At 41.4% G+C, this 27,629-nt stretch overlaps 1 non-coding gene across 1 annotated transcript; it reads right to left on the bottom strand.

Moving 5' to 3' along the window:
• Positions 1-10,504: 10,504 nt before the first annotated feature.
• On the bottom strand, positions 10,505-10,642 carry LOC119937254. Its single transcript, XR_005453960.1, has one exon. It is a non-coding gene; the product is annotated as a small nucleolar RNA SNORA7 (small nucleolar RNA).
• Between the last annotated feature and the right edge of the window lie 16,987 nt (positions 10,643-27,629).

The raw sequence follows: 27,629 nt of genomic DNA, 5'->3' as shown, positions 1-27,629 counted from the left end.
CCCAAGGACACACAGCAGATGAATGGCAGAGCAGGTATTTGAACCCAGATCCTCTGACTCCCAGGCCTGCGATCTTTCCATTAGGCCAACCTGGCTGATTCACCTGGCTTCATTATCTTAATGAAGCAGTATGGCTTAGCAGAAAGAGGATGGGCTTGGGAGTCAGAGCATGTGGGTTCCACCACTTGTCTGCTATGTGACCTTGAGCAACTCACTTAAGTTCTTTGTGCCTCAGTTACCTCATCTATAAAATGGGAATTAAAAGCGTGAGTCACACGTGAGGTAACCCGATTATCCTCTATCTACCCCAACGCTTAGAACAGTGCTTGGTCAATAGTAAGTGCTTAACAGATACCATAATTATTATTATTATTATCTACCCCATCACTTAAAACAGAGCTTAGGACAAAGTAAATGCCACAGATTAGCAAATCGTTTCTCAGACTATCAGTTCTGAAATGCAGATCCATCTTTTCTCCTTTCCCCTCTCTCTGGCAGAATCAGAATGCTTTTATTGTAATAACTGTTTATATCAGGACTTTCCCAGATATTCAAAGACTGGCATTTATTGAGCACTTGCATATTCAAACAAAGCTGAATATTTTCCAAGTCTTCCCTTTCACTTTCAAACACTGACTATCGGTTTTCTTGTTTTCAGGCATCTTACCCACTTCCATCACTTTTCCAGCTTACATTAATGTAATTTAGAGGAGGTTAAAAGAAAAGATTATAATAAATCACAGGTTGAATGTCAGGTGATATCATTTCTATTCCCCTTTTAGCATTCATCTTAGTCATGAGCAAGGAGGCAGTCACCAAGCATTGTGTCCAGGATCCTCAGAGCCTCCAAGCAGCAAGTCAGAACCAGACAAGGGCTATTAGCCAATCTGGATTCTTGTCATGGCTCTGGACTGGAATGAGTCTCCTGAATCTCCTTCATGACTACTTCCCTGAGTCTCAGATACTCCAGAACTGTCATAGATGGTAGGAATGTATCAAGGCACTGAAGATCCTGAAGGTCCCTGGAGTGGCTCATAAAGCCTAGAGGGTCATATGCCACTGAGCATATGCTGGAATAGCATGCCATCCTACAAGGAGCACTTAAATGTCATATAATCATCGCACTTTCCTGCTAAACCAAGGCCTCAGGCTCAGAGGTGGAATTCTCACTCAGAGTCCTGACTGGAATGGAGGCAGCATGGCAAAGTGGCTAGAACACTTGCCTGGGATTCAGAAAGTCATAGGTTCTAATCCTGACTCTGCCACTTGTCTGCTGTGTGACCTTGGGCAAGTTACTCAACTTCTCTGGGTCTCATATACCTCATCATCCGTAAAATGGAGATTGAGACCGCAAGCCTCCCGTGGGACAGGGACTGTGTCCAACCTGATTTGCTTGTATTCAGTGTTTAGTAGGAGAAGCAGTGTGGCTTAGGGGAAAGAGTATGGGTTTAGGAGTCAGAGGTCATGGGTTCTAATCCTGACTCCGCTGCTTGTCTGCTGTGTGAGTTTGGGCAAGTCACTTAACTTCTCTGGGCCTCAGTTCCCTCATCTGTAAAATGGGGATTAAGACTGTTAGCCCCATGTGGGACAGCCTGATTACCTTGTATTCCCCCCAGCGCTTAGAACAGTGCTTGGCACATAATAAGTGCTTAACAAATGCCATCATTATTATTAGTAGTAGTAGTAATAGTAGAGTTCCTGGCTCATAATTAAGTGCTTAATATATACCATTACCATTATTATTTTGCTTGATTCTTCTTTCCGAAGGGTGCTGGATCCTCTTAGTTTGAGGAGCCCAGGGTCATTCCAAAATAAACAGAGGTTTGAGAGAAAATGAAAGTTAGATTCCAGGGTTCAGATTGGAAGTCTTGTGAGACTTCTGGGTGAGAATCAGCATGGTATAGTGGATAGATCATGAGATGGCAAGTAAGAAGAACCTGGGTTCTAATCCCAGGTCCCACCCTTAGGCAAATCACTTAACTTCTCTGGGTCTCAATTTCCTCATCTAAAAAGTGGGGTTTAAGGCTGTGAGCCCCACATGGGTACATGGCCTGTGTCCAACCTGATTAGCTAGAATCTACCCCAGTGCTTAGTACAGTGCCTGGTACATAGTAAGCACTTAGAAAGTACCATAAAAAAATTCAAGCTCAGAACAGGAGTCCATACAGTGCTCAATAAATATGATTGAATGAATGTTCTTCCAAGCCTATAGCTGCCAGCTCACCTCTCCCTTACTCTTCCCTTTCATCCCTCTTGAAAAATTACCCTTTAATGAATCCAACTGGGTTCTTTAATCCCCCCTTCTCAAAGGGGGATATGGTTTCTTTCTCTACAATCACCCACCAAAACCCAAAGCTTCATTTGTAGGGGCGAGAGCCTGCTATGGTTTTTCTCAAATATTCTATAGAGCTGCATTGATTTCACATCAGCACAAGTGACAACACAGATCAACTCCAACGTCTCAGAGCATGCTAATCACAATTCTACTGGATATAACACCTTATGTTTTCATGGCACATGTTTTTCAGAGCACTTTCACATCAGTTATCTCACTTTATCATCACAGTATCCCTGTGGTATAGGAAGAGGCAGATATTATTTTCCCCATTAAAGAATAGAATAGGAAACTGAGGCACACAGAGATTAAGTGATTTGTTCAACATCACACAACTGGTTGGTAGAACTATGACTAGAATTTAGGTCTCCTGGCTCCCTGCTCCATGCCTTTTCTATGCACAGCTATAAAGTAGAGATCCCATTAAGAACAGTTCCATTAAAAGAGCTTGACTTTCATACCACAGAATTTTAAATAATAACTTATCCTGGATGGTTGCAAAAATGCAGGGAAAAGTTAATCTCCTATAAATGTGATTAATTCTTACTTTGAGAAGGGGATTGTCCTCAATTCATTTTTAATTCTAGAACAACACAGTATTTTTGCTAGCTATAAAATAGGTAAATAGAACCCACCTAGAATAGTTTATAAGGCTTATGAATGTTCTGATAATTGTGATACCAACTGAATACACATCAACTGATTCCAAAAACCAAAGGTTTCTGAACGTTTGTATGTGCTTTCTTTTCACAGACTCCCAGTATTAATTTTGATATCCAGAAATATTTTATAACATATGCACATGCTCTACAACAGCAATACTGCCTCCACAAACCAGTTATCTCACTGAATACCAGTGTACAGTACTTGCTAATTGAATAAGTAGTATTTAGCATGCCAGTGCTGTATGTTTTGCTACAAGTCAAATCCTGACGTGAAATTATTTTGTCAAAGGTTTTCAGAGCTGATGTCACCAGCAGCAGTGGGTCCTGCTAATCCAGGGCAGGTCAGAAAAACAGAGGTTGGGTATAATGGTACAAAAAATTCCTCCTCCATTATCTAGCTCAGGGAATGGGAGTCCAACTCTACTATTTTATGGGATATTTTTGCAAGGCAGGGATGAAAAACATTAAACTCTAAATTATATCCAATTTCCCTTTTGACACATTTACTGATGAAATCAGTTCTCAGACTACTTCTGGCCCCTCATTTTCCATTAGAATCTCTAATAAGCAAAAGGTGGGAGGAGTAGAGGAACTATTGCCCTTCTGGCGATTAATGGTGATGGGCACTAAAAGAAGTAACAGGCAAAGTTTAAGTTTATTTGTCAATTTTCACTTGTTATGCCTCACCTAGTAGGCATAGATCATTAAAACATAACATTCTCCTGGTCTGATGCTCATAGCCCATAGGCAATGTGCTTAGGCCTCATTCGCCAGACAAGGATGCTCTCAAGCAAATCCCACAAGATTTTTTAAGCTTTTGATTAAAATTGTACTTTCCTTAATGGAAGTTGCTCCACATACTATATTGTAAAATTAATCTGGTTTCCCAGTTATTCTTCAGTTTTAAGGTGATTCTGCTGGAAGGGAGCTTGTCCCCATGAATGTGAGTGTCTCTGAATGAGAATTATGTTGGAAAACAAATGTCAATATTAAGATGGAGCATTTTTGCATTCCTAGATATTGACATCTGTTTTCTAACATATTTTCAATTCCTAATAAACTAAAAATCAATATAATTTTAATTTCCTCTGCCCAAAATTACATTTTAAAACTTCTCAATGAAAGATTGATGCCAACCTATAATTGAAATCACTATTTTCACAGCAGAATGAGGGGCTGAGTGTATGAAAAGGGTGATAGACTGCTCACATCGGTGGCCTTGGCAGGTGCCACCTTAATTGTAGGCCCCTTATGACAGGACTTCCTACAGTCTAGGAGTGTGCCAATATGTTGTATTTTAATTAAGGAACCTGGATTTTGTTTGAAATAATTGACTGTTGGAGTCCATTCTTGTAAAAGAGGATTTTTGCCTGAAGTGATCTATCCTGGTAAACAGATTTGGAATTTGTGTCTAAAATGTTGCTTCAATTATGTACCGCATTTCTTTCATTAGCTGTCATCAGAGAAAATGTCAATTACCTTATAATGCCTATTATGCAGTTTTTCTCTCCTCATCTGTGACTAGAAAAGCTCATTTTTTTTAAGATCTGGAAACAATATTATATACCTGAAATACATTATCTAGTACATAGATAATAGCTCCATTGTCCCATGCATTACTTTTGCTAAATGTAAAATTACATCCTAGTGCAGAGGATTTGTAACTGAAATTATTCAAGGATTGATTCTCAAGAGTAAATGGCAAAGCAGCCTAGAGGGAATCCAAAAACAATAACATGGACTATAAGTAGAATTTCCCAACACTGCTTCTGAAACTATGCCCCCTTAATATCTTGCTTGTACGAATGAATTTGAAGTGGAGAACACATCGTTGGCTTAATCGCTGAAACAAATTTTCCGCCTAATATAAGTGTCATTTAGGGGATGAGATAATGGCTGAAATCATTAGAATATGCTTCAAAGAAAAATTTAACCAAGAGGCAGTAAATCTATGCAGTGCTGCAGGATTGATTCTGGAAAAAGCATGATGGAACACTGCCACCTTTTGGTTACATAAAATGTAGATGCCTAGAAGCCCTTATTAGTTTGGCTAATTACGGTTGTGGTTCTATGTTTTTGGGTTTTTTTTTGTTTTTGATGGCATTTATTAAGCACTTACTATGTGCAAAGCACTGTTCTAAGCGCTGGGGACGTTACAAGGTGATCAGGTTGTCCCACGGGGGGCTCACAGTCTTAATCCCCATTTTATAGATGAGGGAACTGAGGCCCAGAGAAGTGAAGTGACTTGCCCAAAGTCACACAGCTGACAAGTGGTGGAGCCGGGATTTGAACCCATGACCTCTGACTCCAAAGCCCAGGCTCTTTCCACTGAGCCACGCAGCTTCCCATGTCTGTGTCTATGTCTGTGTGCTCCCTCCTCCCAAAGCCTTTCCACTGTTCTAGGTCTCCCACAGTATCTCTGCTGCCCTCAGAGTTTGTTGCTGCAGATACAGAGGTGGAGGGACAATCGGTGCTGTCAGAGGCTCAAATGAAAGACAGGGTGCTTTGGCATGGCACTCTCAGTGTTGCTGACTGGACAATAATTTCTCATTTATTTTGTGAAAAATGACATGTAATGACCTTGTAATGAAAAGCAGAATGGGGTTTTCATGTTGCCAGGCTTTGCCATGAAATGTCTCTGTCTTCTTTCTAGATTGAGTCACACTACTAGAGAAGCAGCATGGCCCTGTGGAAAGAGCACGGGCTTGGGAGTCAGAAGTCATGGGTTCTAATCCGAGCTCCGCCACTTGTCAGGTGTGTGACTTTGGGCAAGTCACTTCACTTCTCTAGGCCTCAGTTATGCCATCTGTAAAATGGGGATTAAGACTGTGAGCCCCACATGGGACAACCTGATTACCTTAGATCTCCCCTAGTGTTAGAACAGTGCTTGGCACATAGTAAGTGCTTAACAAATGCTATCATTATTATTATTACGTTTGAAAATGACCCTTAGCAAGTTACATATAAATTCAGCTAAAGTGGTAATTAAATTTTTTTCAGCCTAGAGAATTGGTGCCATTTCATCTAAAGAGTTTAACTCATAAATCTTTAAAAATGCCTAAGCTACAAGTATAATAACAATGTTGTAATGTGGGCACTTCTTACAGTGAATAGATAATAAGTGCTTGGAGTAAAAGAGTATATGCATGTATCTCAGCTACATATGAAATGAAGCCATCTTTCTGTATCTGTTTCTACCAACTCTGTTGTATCGTACTCTCCCAAGCTCTTAGTATAGTGCTTTGCACAGTCAGCACTCAATAAATACCATAGATTGATGGATTGGTTCTGCACAAAGAGGAATGATTAAACTGAGTTCACCTGGTGCCTTAATAAGAAGCAAATAACAAACCAGCACCACACAGAGGGAATCACTAGGAGCAAATGGAGGAAAAGCTGCATCCTAAATACTTGGAGAGAAAACTAGAACTATAGCTAAAGCTATAACAAGAGGTTATATGAACAAAAACTTGATCATCATGGGAATAAAGCTTTGGATTGTGGCCTGCAGTTTTCTATTTTCTTTGCAGCTTTGTGATTTGATGTTTTTGCCAAGAACAATTCTGCAAAGCTATAATGAAGAGTGCTTCTTCACTGACCCAGGAAGCACTCATTCACGTCAGATTCCCTTCTACGTTGCCTTTTTCAGTGGCCAAATCACCAGGGGCTATTGAAAGAATTGGTCCTACTTTGTTTTCTTCAATTATGAATACACTTAGTTTCAATTCCAAGAGCTTTCAAGATCACTAACGATGAAGGAAACAGGGCTTAATTTGGGGTTAGAAGGGGAATGACTAAGAACCCAAATAAGTCTCAACACAATCGACTACTCATGCACAACATTTCTGGAAAGACACTGTCCACAGAAGGAAGCGGAGATAGTAGTAATTAATCAACCAATCGATCATATTTATCAAGAGCTTATTGTGAGCAAAGAACTGTACTAAACATTTGGAAGAGTACAATATATCAGAGTTAACTGGTAGACACAACCCCTGCCCACAAGGAGCTTACGGTCTAAAAGATCAAATCACTGAGTTCTGCTAAGATTAGGAAAGAAGATTTCTGTTGCATTGGCCTATGAAAAGGCTGGGAAATATGAGTATACTATATTTTTCAATGTCTTCCATGTGGACTATCATCAGGCATCTCATATGTGTCCTTCAATGAGATTAGTTACCTGAAACTTAGAATATAAGAATTAGCACTAGGAAATAATAATGTAATCAGTGTTCATCACTATTTTTCCCAGGATAAGGAGAATTCTTTTTTAGTTAACTATTCAAACTCCAGTTTCCTATCCTGTTGGGATGTTATGGAAATTCAAATAAGCATTTTAGGATTTAGTCTTGTAGTATTAAACTTCCCAGTTGAATAATAAAAACATTAACATTACTAAGCACCTGGGAGAGTACCACATAACAATAAACAGATAGATTCTCTACCCACAACTAGTTTATAAGTCTAGAGATGAAGTAGGGAAGGGTTGTAAGGTAAAGGACTTAAACAATAAGATACTTCTACTGGAATCAGGACTATCTGAGTATATTAGGCTGAGGGGCCACTAGAATTGAAAGAGTGGGCAGGGAGCACATCTATCAAATCTGTTATATTGTAGTCTCCCAGGTGCTTAATACAGTGCCCTGCACACAGTAAACTCTCAATGAATATGATTGATTCTGAGGTGGATTAAGAGGCTAAAACTCCATACCCTGTTCCATAAAGCACAAAATGGTAGGTACACAATCATTTGATCAATCTGAGCTATTTTGGTTTTTTAACCAAACTGCTAGACTATCACATCCAAAAACCCCCACCCAAAACAACAATAACTAAAAATAACAATACCCTCTCCAAGAAACAGAAGTCCTTTTTTTGCCTTGAATTCTTGGATTTGCTTCCCCTTTTAGCTCAGATTAGCCAGATAATTATCAATCCTCCACTTACTATTTGTTGCATAGATCTGGAATAAGAGAACACCAGGCAGGAAATAGCCAACATGAAAGAACTGTGTGAGCTGTGTGAGCACCTGCTCTTTGTGTTTGCTATGGTGTCTATGCTCTCTCTCTCTCTCTCTCTCTCTCTCTCTCTCTCTCTCTCTCTCTTTCTCTCTCTCTCTCTCTCTCACACACACACACACTCACACATACACGCACACACACACGCCAGAACATTCTTGTGAAAAAAGAATACAGCAGTTGTTTATTTTCCCCTTTCTCCAAGGCTCAGATTTCCAGAGGCTTCAATCCATAGGCTAAAGAGAAAAGAAAAGTTGAAAGGTGAGATTTAGACAGACATGACTCATTTACTCAGAACCCTTGGAAAGGGAGAGGAGAAGGGACCAACACTTTACAGGCATAATGAGGAAGACAGGGAATGAAGGGGTATTGGGCCAGAGAAGTAGGACAAATTGTAATCCCATGGAGAATTATAAAACTAGGGAAGTAATTATGGGTCTGACTCAGGGGCTCAGAGAGAGCCAATAAATGTGCCATCGGCTTAGAAAGATATAATTCCACTTCCTGGAGCTAGAAAGTGGATGGCATTAGTATATCAGGTATGAAAAATAGGAGCAAAGAAACTATTCAGGAAAATACACAGGAAAAAAAGCAGTTGTCAAGACAAAGTAAGGAAATAACAATTTTGCAACAGTTTTGACAACATCCTAGCTAATTTTTGGTTATGGCATTAGGAAATGCACATTGGGTGGCCATCTGGGGTTGTCTATGATGGGGATCCAATTTGATAAGCTTTCCTTGGTTGACTTACAAATCTGTCTGGGTATCAATTCCATTAATCCCAAAACAAAGGAGTTTAACTTTGATCAAACATGGCACCAACTCCCCCAGCCAGTCATATGATTCAATTCAATGCCAAGCCTGGTGTCCATCCGACTTCTTCTGTCCCGGCTCCCACCCCTCCCATAGTCCTGGGTATGGTGGTCATGATGGAGTCAGCTCTCCACTCCCTGCAAGGAGACCTCCAGCTGTGGCACACCAGACTGGGGTCCCCCTTCCCGTCCCACAGGGGTCAGCTCCAGAGGAAATTTCTACTTCTCGTTTTCCCAGCCCTACCCTGGTTAGAAGGTAGAACAACATCATAATTTGAAGTGTGCAGACTTCAGATTAAGAGATGCTAAAAAGTGCTCTTTTATGGAATCACATCTTGAAGGATTTTATCTGACTGATGAACCGCAGTGCAATATGCAGCAATTCGTCATGGAACCTCCAAGGTTTAATACTTGAGAGAAAATGAACTTGAAATCTAGTGCAAGCCTAGACTCTAAGCTCATTGTGAGCAGGGAATGTGTCTCCTTATTGTTATATTGTACTCTCCCAAGCACTTAGTACAGTGCTCTGCACACAGTATTCACTCAATAAATACCATTGAATGAATGAATGGATAGTAAAAAATAAACATTTTCCAAAACACATTAATATGTTTACCCTTTCTTGAATAGGGAAATATGAAATATAAATTTTTAAATGTTCAATTTGTTTATAGCATTTGTATTTTGGTATTTCATTATTCACAGCCAATTAATTATTCAACTGTTTCATTCTATGTTCATACTATTTACTGTTATATCCTTATTTTTTATTCCTGCTGTTGTTATTTAATAATAGCTTTTTTTCTAGCCTTCAACCATTAGATTGTAAGTTCCTTGAGGGAGGGAATGTGCTGCCCCTGCTATTCTCTCTCGGGCTCTTGTTTTAAGATTTCCACTTAGTAAGTACTCAGTAAATGGCTTTGATTTATTGATTGGTTCATCAAAATTAAGCATTTAAGTGGGCCCAGAATCACTCCATTGCCTTGGGCCCCACAACCCTAAAGTAACCCGTAGGAAAGAGGCAGATTGCTAAAAAAGAGGTGTAGAAAGTGTTGTACTAGTTAAGAAAAGGATGTTTAGGAATGCAAAAAGGAGAGCAATATAATTTGGAGAAGTAGGAGAACAGTTTAACCTAGGTTCATTTGGAAATCACTTAATCCTTTAAATAAATAAGGCACTTGTATAAAAGTTATATTCTCTAGTTGGCTTCCCAGTGAAGACATACAGTGGAAAAGGAAAACTCTATTTTGAGGTGACATTGCATTATTAATCTGAAAAGAAGAAAGATTATGAATTTCAGTATGTTGGTCATTTTATTTCAAGGACAAGCCTTAAGCCATAGACTTTTTAAAATTCACAAGATTATGCATATCTTAAATATAGCAATATTTGAAGTCACACCTATAACCATCTAACCAGTAGTGTCTTGTCTTATTTTGTCTTATGCCATCAAGTTGTTTCCAACCCACAGCAATACCACAGACACACCTCTCCCAGAACACAGAGGCTTTCCATCTGCAATTGTTCTGGAAGTGTCTCCATAGAGTTTTCTCGGTAAAAACACAAAATTGGTTTACCACTGCCACCTTCCATACAGTAAACTCGAGTCTCTGCCCTCGACTCTCTTTCATGCCGCTGCTGCCCAGCGTACTCACCCAGCATGGGTGAGTTTTGACTTGTAGCAGATTGCCTTCCACTCGCTAACTACAGCCCAAGCTAGGAATGGAATGGATATACCTCCGCTTGACTCTCCCTCCTGTAGCCAGGACTGGTAGAGTACTGGAAACTCTCCAAGTATGACCCTGAGAGGGGACCAGTAGTGTAACCTTTTGAAAATTAAGGAAACATATGTAGGCAGGGAACATGTTTACCAATTCTCTTGCATTGTACTCTCCCAGGCACGTGGTGCAGTGCTCTACACATATTAAGTGCTCAATAAATACCATTATTTAATTAATTTTACTTCAGGCAGGTAGGTCTAGGATACCATAAATTGAATTTATGAAAATAATATTTTGGCCTTGCAACTCCTCCCTTAAGCAGCAGACTGACAAACTGCCCGAGGGAGTTTTGTCCGTTTTGTCCCCATGTTTCTTCCTCACCCATTCATTCATTCATTCAATCATATTTATTGAGCACTTACTGTGTGCAGAGCACTGTACTAAGCGCTTGGGAAGTACAAGTTGGCAGCATATAGAGGGCGGTCCCTATCCAAAAACGGGCTCACAGTCTCACAGTCACACTCATCCTGCTATTTGTATGCCCAGCCCTGAGGACAGACCAGAAGATACTCAGGGAAACCTCTGGTTGAGAAACAGGGTTCATTGGTGTAACTACCTGAAGGACATCAGCTAATTAGGTGGACATGAAATCCCATGGCATCCCTCTCCCCATGCTGCCATCATGACCCATTCCAAGCTGCATTCATCACTGACACCAGCCCATGGCTCACTGGGGCAGAAGCCTCATGGAGTGTGTGCACTCATCTTCAGGATATTGGATAACTATGGTCACACTCATCCACAGAAATAGAAGTTGCTCAGGCCCAGGTACTGGAAGTTACAGTCACTCACTACCAGGGACTGAAGCTGGGGGCATTCAGAACATAGATCTGGAAGTGGGTTGGAAACTCTGATCAAGCAGGGCCAGGGACTGGTAGCTGTGGTCAGCCAGGACCAAGAACTGGAAGTTATGGTCGTTCAGGACCAGAGACTGGAAGATATGATATTCAGGACCAGGAGCCAGTAGCTATGGACACACAGGACCAGGGACTGGAATCTATGGTCACCCAGGACAAGGGACTGGAAATTATGGTCACTCAGGACCAGGGACTGGAATCTATGGCCTCTCAGGACCAGGGACTGGAAGCTACGATATCTCAGGACCAGAGACAGTGGCCACTCAGCCCCAGAGTCTCAAAGCTGTGATCACTCAGGACCAGAATCTGGTAGCTGCAGTCATCTAGGATCTCCTACCAGAAACTGTGGCCTCTCAGAACCAGGACCTAGAGGCTGTTATCACTCAGGAACAGCAGCTTGAAGCTGTGATCTCTCAACACCAGGAGCAGCTAGCTGTGGTCAACCAGGACCATGGATTTGAAGGTGTGGTCATTCAGGACTAGGGGTTGGTATCTGTGTCCATTCAAGACCAGGAATGCACCTTATCATCTTACTCCAATCCAACTTTTTCCCACCTCTTGTTCATCACTTCTTCAACACTCTCATCTCCCACTACAATCTCATCTAAATGCAGCCCGTGGAACCATAACTCCCTCATGGGTGAACTCTCCTGTATCCTCAAACTATTCTTGACCCAGTCACAGCCCTCCTGGCCATCACTGAGACTCCAGATAATACTTTCTCCCCAACACTCTCCTGAGAGAGTGTCACCTCCTGCCATCCACTGACTCATTGGGAAAGGAGATAAAGTTTCCTTCCTGCCCCCACAATGCTGCTTTTGCTTCATCCCCTATCCCAACACCATCTGCAACTCATCATCTCTCCCTTAAAAGCCAACATCATCTGCCTCTTTCACCCACTACAATGAGTGATTGTGTCATCTAGCCCCTCTGGCCACACCTCTAGTTTTCAGAGTGATTTTGACTCTTTTCTCATGTTCCTTCTCTCCTCCTCCCCTATACTAATCCTCAGGGACTCCAAAATACATGTGCATATTCTTGAAAATCCCCTGTTGTCCTCATATTTCTCAATATGTGCTTTTTGTTTAAACACCTACTATGAGCTGAGCACTGTATTAAGCACTGAAGTAAATACAAGATCATCAGGTCAAACACAGCCCAATGCTGAATCCTATTTACCCTTACTTCTGCATTCTCCATACTCTTGGATATATGTACTCCTTGAGCATTTTAGGTTCACCCCACCCCCTCACAGATCTTTTGTACTTATCCTTACACTCTGCCATTTTCCTCATCTATTATTCATTTCAGTGTCTGTCACTCCCTTTATACTGTAAAACTGATATGGGCAATGATCATGTTTCGAATTATATTGTGCTAAACTCTCCCAGTTACTGTGCTCTGTACACAGTAAAAACCCAATAAATACCATTGATTGACTGAAGTCAATGTGTGTGTCTAAAATTGGGGGTTCATGTCAGTGACTTTGTCCAACAAAGAAGGAGTTTGAGCCTGGTACATGGTGACTGCTATGCTGACTGGAGAAATTCTTTGAGCTCTCCAGCCAGTAATTTCACTGTTCTCCTCCCCTAGATATCCTTTCATTTGGTTTGTACAACCCCCTTTTCCCTCTCCCAAAGGAAAGTCAAAACATCAGAGAATAAACATACCTTACTTGCAGAAGTCAATATTTACTACTACTTGTAAACTCCTTGTGGCAAGGGACTTCTTGAATATTTTCATCATATTTTCATCAAACTCACAGAAGTTTAACTTAAAAGTTTCAGAAGAAACAGGATCCTAGAATGCAGTCAGAACTCCAACATCAAAATAATATGAATCATAACAGACCTTCACTACTCATGGCTTAGTGGAAAGAGCATGGAGTTGGAAGTCAGAATACAGGAGTTCTAATTGCAGATCTGACAATTGCTTGCCGTGTGATGTTGGACAAGTCATTAATTTCTATGTTTCTCAGGTTTCTCATCTGTAAAATAGGGGTTAAATACTTCTTCCTCCCACTTAGACTTTGAGCTCTACATGGGACAGAGATTCTGGGCAAACTAATTATCTTGTATCTACTCCATCATCATCATCAATGGTTTTTATTGAGGGCTTACTGAGTGCAGAACACTGTACTAAGGATTTGGGAGAGTACAATACAATCGAGTTGGCAGACATATTCCCTGCCCCCAATGGTTTACAGTATGGAGTGGGAGACAGACATCAATATTAAGAAATAATTTATAATATGAAATGCATGAATATGTACATAAATGCAGTGGACAAATATCAAATTCCCAGAGGTCAAAGTTACAAGTGCATAGAAGACACAGAAGGGAGAGGGAGCTGGGTAAAAGATGCCCAATAGGACAAGGCCTCCTGGAGGAGATGTGACCCTCTTAAGGCTTAAATGTTGAGAGAGTGGTGTTCTGGCAAATGTGGAGGGGGAGGGATTCCAGGTTAGGGGGAAGATGTGGGAAAGGGGTAGGCAGTGATAAAGATTAGATGAGGACAAAGGGAGTGAGATGGAGCTAGATGAGCAAAGTGGATGGACTGGGTGGTAGTTGAAGATCAGTGAGTTAATGTAGGAGGGGGCAAGCTTATAGAAGGGGGTGGAGTTTCAGCCAAGTAGGTACTGCTTTACATTGGCAAAATTTCAGGAGGATTACATAATAGTATCATTTTCTATTTTGATATAAAATTTTTCTAAAAAGGCAACTTTCATTAAAAAAACAACTTTGGGTCGTATTCATATGTCAATATATGGGCTTCAATATTCTAAAATGATAGACCAGTAATTATCAAAATTACATCTCTGTAAAATACTTCAATACCACTTCAAGCTGTGAGTATGGATCAGAATATAAAAACTTACAAGCATTGTACTTAGGTAAAAATATCATTTAAAATATTTACTTCCCTGCTGTAATTTCTGTTACTTTGGCAAATCTGGTATAATGTACTCTCCCAAGTGCTTAGTTCAGTGCACTGCACACAGTAAGTACTCAATAAATATGATTGATTGATTTCTATTCATTTTTCTTCAAACATTTTGTATGAGTATATTACCAATTTGGACTTTAACTTCAAATGCTATAAATTTTAAACAGAAAATTTAAAAAAAAACACTAAATATGGACAGATAATGAAAATGCTGAATAGGATGGTATATTGATTCATTCAATTGTATTTATTGAGCGCTTACTGTGTGCAGAGCACTGTACTAAGCACTTGGGAAGTACAAGTTGGCAACATATAGAGACGGTCCCTACACAACAACGGGCTCACAGTCTGAAGAGCCCTTTCCTAGTTTTTTTTTTTCCTCATTTGTGCCTGCAAAATCCCAGAAAGCTTCTGTTATTGAGTCCAATTTTTAAATGAAGACATTGAAGGATAAACGGTGAAGTGGCTTCTCAAATGTTACAGTCTTTGAAGCTACAGAGCCAGGAATAAATACCCAGATTTTTGACTCACTGTTCTATGCTCCTGCCTCCAGAACAGGCTGCCTTCTTGGATGCATCATCAGTCTAATTTAAAATGCTCATCAAAAATAGCAGTTACCATCTCACTGCAGGCTACAATTCTTAATTTGTTTGTTAGCTACTTTGTTAGAATACAACACAAGAATTGGCCAACACTTGAGACACTTCCTCGTGGCTTAGTGGAACAAGCACAGGCTTGGGAGTCAGAGATCATGGGTTCTAACCCCAACTCCTCCACTGGTCAGCTGTGTGACTCTGGGCAAGTCACATAACTTCTCTGTGCCTCAGTTCCCTCATCTGTAAAATGGGGATTATTATTATTATTATAATTATTATTATTAATAATAATGGCATTTGTTAAGCATTTATTATGTGCAAAGCACTTCTTCTAAGCACTGGGGAGTATTCAAGGTGATCAGGTTGTCCCTCGTGGGGCTCACAGTCTAAATCCCCATTTTGCAGATAAGGTAACTGAGGCCCAGAGAAGTTAAGTGACTTGCCCAAAGTCACACAGGTGCCAGTTGGCAGAGCCGGGATTTGAACCGATGACCTCTGACTCCCAAGCCCGTGCTCTTTCCACTGATCCACGTTGCTTCTTTGGGACAACCTGATTACTTTGTATCTACCCCAGTGCTTGGAACAGCACTTGGCATATAGTAAGGGCATAACAAATACCATCATAATAATAATTATTATTAATTCCCTCCCTTCTCAGGCCCCCAGTTCCTTCCCCTCCTCCTTCCCTCACCCCCAACGATCTGGCCTCCTACTTCATTAACAAAATTAAATCCATCAGGTCCGACCTCCCCAAAGTCTCTTCCCCCCTTTCTCCATCCCCCCGGCACTCGACACTCTCAGCTACTCTCCCATCCTTCTCAGCAGTATCTTCAGAGGAGCTCTCCTCCCTCCTCTCAAGTGCTACTCCAGCCACCTGTGCTTCTGACCCCATTCCCTCTCATCTCATGAAATCTCTCGCTCCATCCCTTCTCCCCTCCTTAACTTCCATCTTCAACCGCTCACTCTCCACTGGTTCCTTCCCCTCTGCCTTCAAACATGCCCATGTCTGTCCCATCCTAAAAAAACCCTCTCTTGACCCCACCTCACCTTCTAGTTATCGCCCCATATCCCTCCTACCATTCCTTTCCAAACTCCTTGAACGAGTTGTCTACACTCGTTGCCTAGAATTCCTCAACAACAACTCTCTCCTCGACCCCCTCCAGTCTGGCTTCCGTCCCCTACATCCCACGGAAACTGCCCTCTCAAAGGTCACCAATGACCTCCTGCTTGCCAAATCCAATGGCTCATACTCTGTCCTAATCCTCCTCGACCTCTCAGCTGCCTTTGACACTGTGGACCACCCCCTTCTTCTCAACACGCTACATGACCTTGGCTTCACAGACTCCGTCCTCTCCTGGTTCTCCTCTTACCTCTCCGGTCGTTCTTTCTCAGTCTCTTTTGCAGGCTCCTCCTCCCCCTCCCATCCTCTTACTGTGGGGGTTCCCCAAGGTTCAGTGTTTGGTCCCCTTCTGTTCTCGATCTACACGCACTCCCTTGGTGACCTCATTCGCACCCACGGCTTCAACTATCATCTCTACGCTGATGACACCCAGATCTACAACTCTGCCCCTGCTCTCTCCCCCTCTCTCCAGGCTTGCATCTCCTCCTGCCTTCAGGACATCTCCATTTGGATGTCTGCCCGCCACCTAAAGCTCAACATGTCGAAGACTGAACTCCTTGTCTTCCCTCCCAAACCTTGCCCTCTCCCTGACTTTCCCATCTCTGTTGATGGCACTACCATCCTTCCCGTCTCACAAGCCCGCAACCTTGGTGTCATCCTCGACTCCGCCCTCTCATTCACCCCTCACATCCAAGCCGTCACCAAAACCTGCCGGTCTCAGCTCCACAACATTGCCAAGATCTGCCCCTTCCTCTTTATCCCAACCGCTACCCTGCTCATTCAAGCTCTCATCCTATCCCGTCTGGACTACTGCATCAGCCTTCTCTCTGATCTCCCAACCTCGTGTCTCTCTCCACTTCAATCCATACTTCATGCTGCTGCCTGGATTATCTTTGTCCAGAAACACTCTGGGCATATCACTTCCCTCCTCAAAAATCTCCAGTGGCTACCAATCAATCTGCGCATCAGGCAGAAACTCCTCACCCTGGGCTTCAAGGCTCTCCATCACCTCTCCCCCTCCTACCTCACCTCCCTTCTCTCCTTCTACAGCCCAGCCCACACCATCCGCTCCTCCACCGCTAATCTCCTCACCGTACCTCACTCTCACCTGTCCCACCATCGACCCCTGGCCCACGTCATCCCCCGGGCCTGGAATGCCCTCCCTCTGCCCATCCGCCAAGCTAGCTCTCTTCCTCCCTTCAAGGCCCTACTGAGAGCTCACCTCCTCCAGGAGGCCTTCCCAGACTGAGCCCCTTCCTTCCTCTCCCCCTCGTCCCCCTCTCCATCCCCCCCATCTTACCTCCTTCCCTTCCCCACAGCACCTGTATATATGTATATATGCTTGTACATATTTATTACTCTATTTATTTATTTATTTATTTTATTTGTACATATCTATTCTATTTATTTTATTTTGTTAGTATGTTTGGTTTTGTTCTCTGTCTCCCCCTTTTAGACTGTGAGCCCACTGTTGGGTAGGGACTGTCTCTATATGTTGCCAATTTGTACTTCCCAAGCGCTTAGTACAGTGCTCTGCACATAGTAAGTGCTCAATAAATACGATTGATGATGATGATTGATGAATAATTATTATTATTATTCCTTACCAGAAGGAAGAATTTAATCACTTTAAATGTGTTTCTGAGTATTATTATTATTACTAACATTTAGCTCTTCTGTTGATCCAGTGGTTCTGAGAATCAGAAGATGTAAGTTTTGGTCCTGCTTCTGCTTTTGGCTATGTCATTAGTGATGAATCATGATACTAATTGGTGACATTTGTTAAGCATTTACTTTGTGCCAAGCAATGTTTTAAGTGATTGGGAAGATACACGTTAATGAGTCAGGTTGGTCTAATGGAAAGAGCACGGGCCTGGGAATCAGAGGACCTGGGTACTAATCCCAGATCCACCATATATATGCTATGAGTCCTTGGTCAAGTCACTTACCTTCTCTGGGCCTCAGTTACCTCACCTGCAAAATGTGGACTAAGACTGTGAGCCCCATGTGGTACACAGATTGTGTCCAACCTGATTATGATGATGATGATAATGGTGTTTGTTAAGTGCTTACCATGTACTAAACACTGTTCTAAGCACTGTGGTAGATTAAAGGTAATCAGATTGTCCAATATGTGGCTCAAAGTTTTAATCTCCATTTTACAGATGAAGTAACTGAGGCACAGAAAAGTTAAGTGACTTGCCCAAGGTCACACAGCAGACAAGTGGCAAAGCCAGGATTAGAACCCACATCCTCTGACTCCCAAGCCTGTGCTCTTCATAATAGGCATGCTGCTTCTCCTGATTATCTGATGCTGATTATCTTTTATAATAATAACAATAATGATGATGATGATGATGGCATTTGTTAAGTGCTTACTATGTGCCAAGCACTGTTCTAAGCACTTGGGTAGATACAAGGTAATCAGGTTGTCCCACATGGGGCTCACAGTCTTAATCCCCTTTTTACAGATGAGGTAACTGAGAAGTTAAGTGAATTGCCTGAAGTCACACAGCTGACAAGTGATGGAGCTGGGATTAAAACCCATGACCTCTGACTCTCAAGCCCGTGCTATTTCCATTAAACCACACTGCTTCTCTATCAACCCCAATGGTTAGTACAGCTCATGGCACATAGTAAGCACATAACAAATGCCATTAATGAAAATTATAAAAAAAATCGAGGCAGGCACAATCCCTGTCCACATGAGGCTCATAGTCTGAGTAGGAGGGAGAACAGGTATTGAATTTACAGATGAGAAAACTGGGGTACACAGAAGTTAAGCCACTTGCCCAAGGTCACAAAACTGGCAAGTGGCAGAGCCAGGATTAGAATTCAGGTTCTCTGATTCCAGGCCCGTGCTGCTTCTCTATCAGCTAGATGAGAGGGAGTCAGAGAAAGAAGTGGAATAGCAGCAGTGGAGGCAGCAATGGCACTGCCATTTTCAACCATTCACTTTCCAATGGTTTCTTCCCTACTGCTTTCAAACATGCTTACATGTCCACTGTTCTAAAAAAAACCCTCCCTTAACCCCGCAGCTCCCTCCAACTATCTTCCCACCTCCATACTGCCATTCTTTTCAAACTTTTGAGAGAGTTGTTTACACCCACTGTCTCCACTTCCTCCCATCCAGTTCTCCTCTTGATCCCCTCCAATCTGGCTTCCGACCCCTTCACTCCACAGAAACAACCTTCTTCAAGGTTACCAATAGTCATTCTTTCCAAATCTTAGGACCTCTACGCTCTACTAATCCTCCTAGACCTCTCAGATGCCTTCAACACTGTAGAACACCCCTTTGTCTTTAAAACTTGATATGTCGCAAGCCTCCAGTTTGTACCAACAAGGACCTTGCTGGACTAGGGATGCCTTGGTGACACTAATCAAGTCAAGCCAAACTTATGATCATCAAGGTTACTCTGGAAAGGTTTTTACTTAGTTTTACCAATGTGAAAGGGAGTGACACATAAAAACACTCACTCACTCAACTCCACCAAGGGTCCAATACGAGTCTGCTGGTCAAAGGAGCCCGTTCTACCAATGCTTACTCTTTCTGCTTCCAAGTGCTGCGCTCCTGCTGTTTCTGCAGCTCTCAATGCTTGCTTCTCTGTGTGCCTCTGCAGAAGAAAGGTGCTTTCTTCTGTCCTGCTTGGTATGTTCCTCCCCGTGATTCAAAACTAGGCTGTGGCTCAACATAGCAGTCAACCTTGGCTTCACTAACATCATCCTCTCTGGATTTTCCTCTTTCTTTCTTCTTCTTCTCAATTTCTTTTGCTGGGTCTTCTTCTGCCTCCAGTCCTTTCCAGATGGGGTTGGCTGGGGGAGGGGTGGGGAGGTCCCTCAAGGCTCAGTTCTGAATTCCCTCCTATTCATCATCAATACCCACTCCCTTGGAGAACTCTCTCAGTCCCATGGCTTCAATCACCATCTCTCTGCTGATGATTCCCAAATCCACACCTCCAGCCCTGATCCTTGTCCATCTTGGCAATCTCACATTTTCAGGACAGCTCTACCTGAACGTCCCTCTGACACCTCAAACTTAATGTGTCCAAAATAGAACTACTACCTCCTCACTCAAACCCTGCCTTACCCCTGTCTTTCCCATTGCTGTAGACAGCAAAACAATTCTCCTTATTTTACAAGCCCATAAGCTTGGAGTTGTCCTCGACTCATCTCTCTCATCCCACCCACATATTCAATCTGTCACCAAATCCTGTCGGACCTACCTTCATGACATCACTGAAATCTGCCCGTCCCTCCTCATCTGAACTTCTGCATTGCCTTATTCTATCCCAACTTGACAATTTATTCTGCTTCTTTGTTGGCCCCCTTGCCCCCTGTCTCTCCCCACTCCTGTTCACATTCACTCTGCTACATGGATCATTTTTCAATGGAAATGTTCCATCCACGTCACTCCACTCCTCAGAAACCTACAGTGGTTGCCCATCCACCTCTGATCAAATAGAAAGTCCTATCCATTGGCTTTAAAGCACTCAATCAGCTTGCATGCTCCTACCTCACCTTAATGATATTCTTACTACATCTCAGTCTGCACAAAAGGTTCTTCTAGCACCAGGCACTCCCTGTGCCCCAATCTTGTCTATCTTGTGGCCGATCCTTTTCCCATGTCCTTCCCCCAGACTGGAACTCTCTCCCTGTCCATATTTGCAGACCATCGTTCTCCCCATCTTCAAAGCATCATTAAGGTCACATCTCCTACAAGAGGCTTTCTCTGCTTTAGCCCTCTTTTCCCCACATCCCTCTCCCATCTGTGTCATCTACTCACTTAAATATGTTACCTTTGGTAATTAGAGATTCACCCCACCTGCAACTCAACAGCACTGATATACACATCTTGAAATCATACATTACACATTATTTATGTGTATTAATGTCTGTCTACCTCCTCTATGTTTGTTGTGATCAGGGAATGTTTCTGCCAACTCTGTTGTAGCGTACTCCCCTAAGTGCTTTAGTACAGTGCTCTGGATATAGTAAGTGTGAATAAATAGTCTTGATTGATTGACTGATTAAATTAACCAGGCCCAAAACTATCCTCTATATTTCTGTAAATAAACTAGTTCCTGGTAGGCTCTTCCATGAAAGTAGTCTTTTTCTAGGGGATGTAAAAACATTCATGTGCCTCTTTCTCCTTATAAGCATTGTGTAACTTAATTTCAATAACAATGTCATTTAAAGAAACCCCATAGAAGATCTTTTGAAGTGATCTGAGTGACAGGACTGTTTGCTAGTTTCCTATCAGGCAAAGAGCTAAATGATAGTATTATTGGAGATGTTGATTATACTGTGGGCAAATTTAATAACCTTATAAATCAAATGTTAGAATAATCCTCTAAGGAAACTTACTTCATTTGGGAGAAAAATAAAGTTTCACCAGTAACCATAGTGAGTTCATATTATTGCAGTTGTTTTTATAAGTTGTTGCCATGACTTTTTTGACTTTTGGGCTCGATTGGACTTAAAACACAACAGATGGCAACAATTACACTCCTGTAACTTTTTCTTGAATAACTAAACAGAGCACAATAAAATAAACAGGCTTATACACCAGAGAGGCTTGTCTAGTTTCATATTGCTCTCCCATTATTAAATTCTAGAGATGAACAAAGCAGTATATATAAATATAAAGTTAGAGCCTAGCTTATCCAAAGACTTAGGTCCAAATTTAGAAATATTAAAATGTTAAGGCAGTTTTTCCTCACTTCTGGTTAGGAAACAGAGCAAAATAATCTAACAAAAAGTTAGGCTTGCAATACTGCCAGATAGAACCGGAAGCAACTGCTGAAAAGCCCACGAGATCACTTGTACCAAAAAATCTGAGGTTGATTTCACTGGCTCTAGACATCAGATCACTGGATGTAAATTCAAACCTTGGGAAAGGTTTTCTGACTAAACTCTCACTCCAAACCTTTTCAAGTGAGTCCAATCAACAGGAACTATCTCCAGGTCAAGAAAAATGATGTCAATGGTGTTTTAATGGATTTTGATTTAATAGGTCTAGGATAACAGTTGCACTTGAAAACTTTACCCAAACTCTCAGCTGTAATACTTGACAGAATGCTATTTTTAAATTATTTCTATGGAACTCCTGGCCTTGCCTTTTTAAATAGAAGAATCACTTTATAATTACAGTACTTCCCCATAATTTATTTTTTGAATTAGCAGCCTTTAAAGAGTCTATTGGATGTGTTTGAGGAAAAAAGTTTAGGCCAGTGGAAAGAGTTTTGAAATGGGTATCAGTAGGCCTGATTTCTATTTCCAGATGTTTCACTAACTTGATAGGTGTCCTTGGGTAATTCATGGAACTTCTTTGTTCTTGTATTTCTTTCTCTGGTAAATGAAGGTAATAGTATTGACCACAAGATAATATTCATAAATTACTCTGGATTCTGTGAATGGAAGGCACTATAAAAACACAGAGTACTTTAATTTGGTAATGATTTTAATTGATCAGAATAATTTCAATGTTAAAAGTCATTGACCATTTTGTGAAGTTATGATTATGTTGGTTTAAATACTGTAAGCTGTAGAGTGCAAAGACATATGTTTTAACGCACTAAATTGCCACTTCAATGATCTCATCGTGGTTTTATTCTTGGGTTCTCAGTTTGAGAATCTGGTGGAATAAAGAGTTGGGATTGAGCAAACTAAATGCCTATAAAAGTTTTATTCTTCAAAATGCCACCCTGTAAAAATTCAACAGAAAGATAGTAACTAAGAAATTTGGATTTTAGATGGAACAAAATTTTGGATTACCACTCTCCATCTTCACAGTGGCCTCTACAGGAGATCATTATCTTCCCGTGGCTAGCCATTTTCCAGATTATTAAAAGGCCACCATTACTCTGCCTGCAATAGAAAAGCTACTGACCAGACCAGTGACTAACTACCCCTACTGCAGATGCCACCAAAGATGCCACCAAAGGCTAAACAAAAAGTAAAGCTATCTTTGAAAGCAATTCAAACCTCTTCAAATTATCTTATCTCCTCCCTTTCCCCCTCCTCCCCCTACCCATCCCCCCACCTTACCTCCTTCCCCTCCCCACAGCACCTGTATATATGTATATATGTTTGTACGTATTTATTACTCTATTTATTTTACTTGTACATATTTATTCTGTTTATTTTATTTTGTTAATATGTTTTCTTTTGTTGTCTGTCTCCCCCTTCTAGACTGTGAACCCGCTGTTGGGTAGGGACCGTCTCTATATGTTGCCAACTTGTACTTCCCAAGTTACTGCTGCACACAGTAAGCGCTCAGTAAATATGATTGAACGAATGAATGAATGAATCTTACTATAGGTGTTTGGTCCAGAGATGTTAATTAACTGGTTTAATTTATAATCAATCAATCATTGAGTGCTTACTCTATGCAGATCACTGTACTAAATTCTTCAGAGATTGCAATAGACTAAGTAGACAGGACAAGGATCTTACAGTCCAGAAGGGGAAACAGACATAAAAATATACTACAGCTAGGAGAAGTAACCCAGGTTGAGGATCTGTAAGTAAGTGCTGTGGGGGTATGGACTCAAATGCATAGAGGATGCAATATTGGGAGAAAATAGGCTTCCTGGAGGAGATGTGATTTTAGTAGGGCTTTGAAGATAATGAAAACTACAGTCTGTCAGATAAGAAGGGACAGGAAGGATAGCATTAGCAAGGGTCAGTGATGACAGAGGTGAGTATGACATACAATAATAATGATGGTATTTGTTAAGCACTTACTATGTTGCAAGCACTGTTCTAAGCGCTGGGAGGGATACAAGGTAATCAAGGTTGTCCCACATGGGGCTTACAGTCTTAATCCCCATTTTACAGATGAGGAAACTGAGGCACAGAGAAGTTAAGTGACTTGCCCAAAGTCACACAGCTGACAAGTGGCAGAGCCTGGATTAGAACCCAGGATCTCTGACTCCCAAGCCCGGGCTCTTTCCACTGAGCCATGCTGCTTTGGTTAATATAACAATATCATAATAATCTAAGATCATTTAAACCATCAGATATGCATCTGTTTATAAATAGGTCAAAGCCCATCATAGTTGCTTCATTGAATTTAGATGACTTGAAGAGTGACACCCAGCTTGGTCTCCTGAGATGGGAGAGATTTCTTTCAGAGGGCCCAGATAAAAGACTGAGAGATAGGCCAGTGTAGGAAAGAGGATTCCAGAGCTGATTTTCATTCCTTCTAATGCTCAGCCCACAGCCAGACCGAGCAAAGATAGATACTTTATCATCTCTTATCATGTGGCTTTGACATTAAGCCATTACTAGCTCTTACTGCCTGGTTAGAGATAACATGACCTATTAGAAGAGGATTAAAGTGTTTGTAAGATGCTTAATGTTCTTGAATAAAAGGCATTATGCAATGGCAAAGTTGTTGGTAGGTTTTAAAACACGGTTTAGGGCACTTTTCTGCACAAAGTAGCTCATTTTATTAGCTGGGCTGTGAACCACCTGAAGACAGGATTTAAAATAGAAAGCCAGATATGCAACTAGAATATCTTGTTGTTTTTTCTCCTATGGAAATATAAATATAAATCCATACAGTAAATCTTTGTCCTTTACATTTTAAACATCCTCATTCAATAAATAAACAGTGCACTACATAGAGTACTGTAGTAGATGAAATCTGCAGTATAAGGACTACGTAAATCATGCCTGACCCCTCTCTGGGTCACATCTGGAGAGTGTCCAATTATCTACTAGTCTCGACTATGGAGGGAGAGTCAAGCAGAGTCATGCCCATTCCATTCCTAGCTTGGCCAGTGGTTAGCAAGTGGAAGGCAATCTGCTAAAAGTCAAAACTCACCTGTGCTGGGCAGCTGCATCATGGGAGAGAGTTGAAGATAGAAACTCAAGTTTACTGCATGGAAGGAGGCAATGGTAAACCACTTCCATATTTTTACCAAGCAAACACTGGATACATTTCCAGAATGATTGCAGATGGAGGTGGGGTGTTCTGGGAGAGACATGTCACTGGTGTTGCTATGAGCCAGAGAAGAGTCTACAGCATAAGACAAGACAAATCATGCCTGAAATAAAGCTCTTATCAAATGAAATCTAGACTTCTATCTGCACAAGCCTCCCAAAAGCATCTGGAGAAAAGCAGAATAGAATTGTCTAAATCACAACTCTAGCTTGGTTCGTCTTGCCAACATCCTTACAGGAAAACTGTTGGCAAGGGAATACCCTCCGCTCCTCTGCCGCTAACCTCCTCACTATACCTCATTCTCGCTTGTCCCACAGTCGACCCCCGGCCCACATCCTTCCCCTGGCCTGGAATGCCCTCCTTCCGCACATCCGCCAAGCTAGCTCTCTTCTTCCCTTCAAAGCCCTACTGAGGGCTCACCTCCTCCAGGAGGCCTTCCCAGACTGAGTCCCCTTTTTCCTCTCCTCCTTCCCCTCCCCACAGCACTTGTATATATATTTGTTCAGATTTATTACTCTATTTATTTTACTTGTTCATATCTACTATTCTATTTATTTTGTCAATGATGTGCATATAGCTTTAATTCTATTTGTTTTGAGGATTTTGACACCTGTCTACATGTTTTGTTATATTGTCTCTCTCCCTCTTTTAGATTGTGAGCCTATTGTTGGGTAGGGACAGTCTCCGTATGTTACCATCTTGTACTTCCCAAGTGCTTAGTACAGTGCTCTGCACACAGTAAGCGCTCAAAAAATGCAACTGAATAATGAATGAATGAATGTCTATCAATTCTATTGGTATTAGTATTGTATCCTCCCAAGTTCAGTGCTCTGCACATGGTAAGAACTCAATAATGAGTCTATTTTTGTATTCTACTTTCCCATGCACTTAGTACAGTGTTCTGAACACAGTAAGAGCTAAATAAATATGACTGACTGAATGAATGAATAATTACAACTGATAAATTGACTAATTTGAGAAAAGCTGAATGACTAAAGAGTCAGGTGACCAGAAATTACCAAAAGTACTACATTCAGTCAATCTGTCCAAAATACTGGTATATGTCAAGAAGTTCAGAAAAACTTGTTGCCCTACCAATAACTCTATCAGGAGGTACTGAAGACATCTTGGTCAAGGAAATGGGTTGGATACATGGGAAAAAATGAGGCTGTTCGTTTGCTGCTACTTTAATACTTTATTAAAGACTCAAGGCCTTAGAAGCCTAACAAGCTCTTATTGCCTGAGACAGTAGAAAGAGCAGAGAAGCAGGGAGCATGCTGGGGTAACCGCAGACGACTATTATTTGAATCGCAAATGTATGGAGGAACATACCTCATTAAGTAGCATGCTGTAATGGGGGGTCTCAAGATGTATGCACTGGCCAAGTTTATTCATTCATTCATTAATCGCATTTATTGAGCACTTACTGTGTGCAGAGCACTGTACTAAGTGCTTGGGAAGTACAAGTTGGCAACATATAGAGAAGGTCCCTACCCAACAGTGGGCTCACAGTCTTGCTCTGTAAAGTTATAAGGGAACAGGAGGACCTTTTGTACATATTTTATAAAACGAAAATCAGGACCACTTTCTCCTAGTAGATTTGTCTAAGGGACTCATCTGTCCAGAAGAAATCTTTACATATTTTAAGAAAAATTAAGAGCTTTCTTTTTTACAGCAATCATATCAAGACAAATTAATGGGGCTATTTTAAAATTGGCCTTCTGCAATTAATGGTTCATCACATTCTCCTTTCCATAAAGCTAATTTTTGTGCTGAAATGGGTTGCTTCGCATGTGTACGTGACTGCAGATAAATCAATCAATCAATAAGTGGTATTTGTTAAGCTCTTAACATGTGCAGAGCACTGTACCATGTGCTTAGCGTAGCTCAGTTGAAAGAGCACAGGCTTTGGAGTCAGAGGTCATGGGTTCAAATCCCGCTCTGCCAGTTGTCAGCTGTGTGACTTTGGGCAAGTCACTTCACTTCTCTGTGCCTCAGTTCCCTCATCTGTAAAATGAGGATTAAGACTGTGAGCCCCCTGTGGGACAACCTGATCACCTTGTAACCTCCCCAGCGCTTAGAACAGTGCTTTGCACATAGTAAGCGCTTAATAAAAGCCATTATTATTATTATTATTATTATTATTATTATTATTATTATTATTACATTTTCTGATGTCCAGGAACAAGGTGCATTTGCTATTATTTTTAGTATGCCTCTTGGCATTCTGATATTTCCAAAGTCTCCAAAATCAACTCATCATTTATATTTTTTGCAGAAACTGTGCTTGGCGCACTGTATAAGAACTTGGGAGAGTACAATATAATAGAGTTGGTAGACATGACCCCTGCCTTCAAGGACTTAGAGGATGTGGGTTCAAATCCTATCTCTGCCACTTGTCTGCTGTTTGACCTTGGGCAAGCCACTTGTCTGCTGTTTGACCTTGGGCAAGCCACTTAATTTTTCTGTGCCACAGTTACTTCATCTGCAAAATGGGGATTAAGACTGCGAGCCCCACATTGGCCAACCTGATTACCCTGTAACCACCC

The sequence above is a fragment of the Tachyglossus aculeatus genome, chromosome 1 (genome assembly GCF_015852505.1).
Source record: "Tachyglossus aculeatus isolate mTacAcu1 chromosome 1, mTacAcu1.pri, whole genome shotgun sequence".
In the NCBI taxonomy this organism is placed as follows: Eukaryota; Metazoa; Chordata; class Mammalia; order Monotremata; family Tachyglossidae; genus Tachyglossus; species Tachyglossus aculeatus.
Note: the sequence above shows the minus strand (reverse complement) of the source record. Positions and strands in the feature narration are given on the sequence as shown.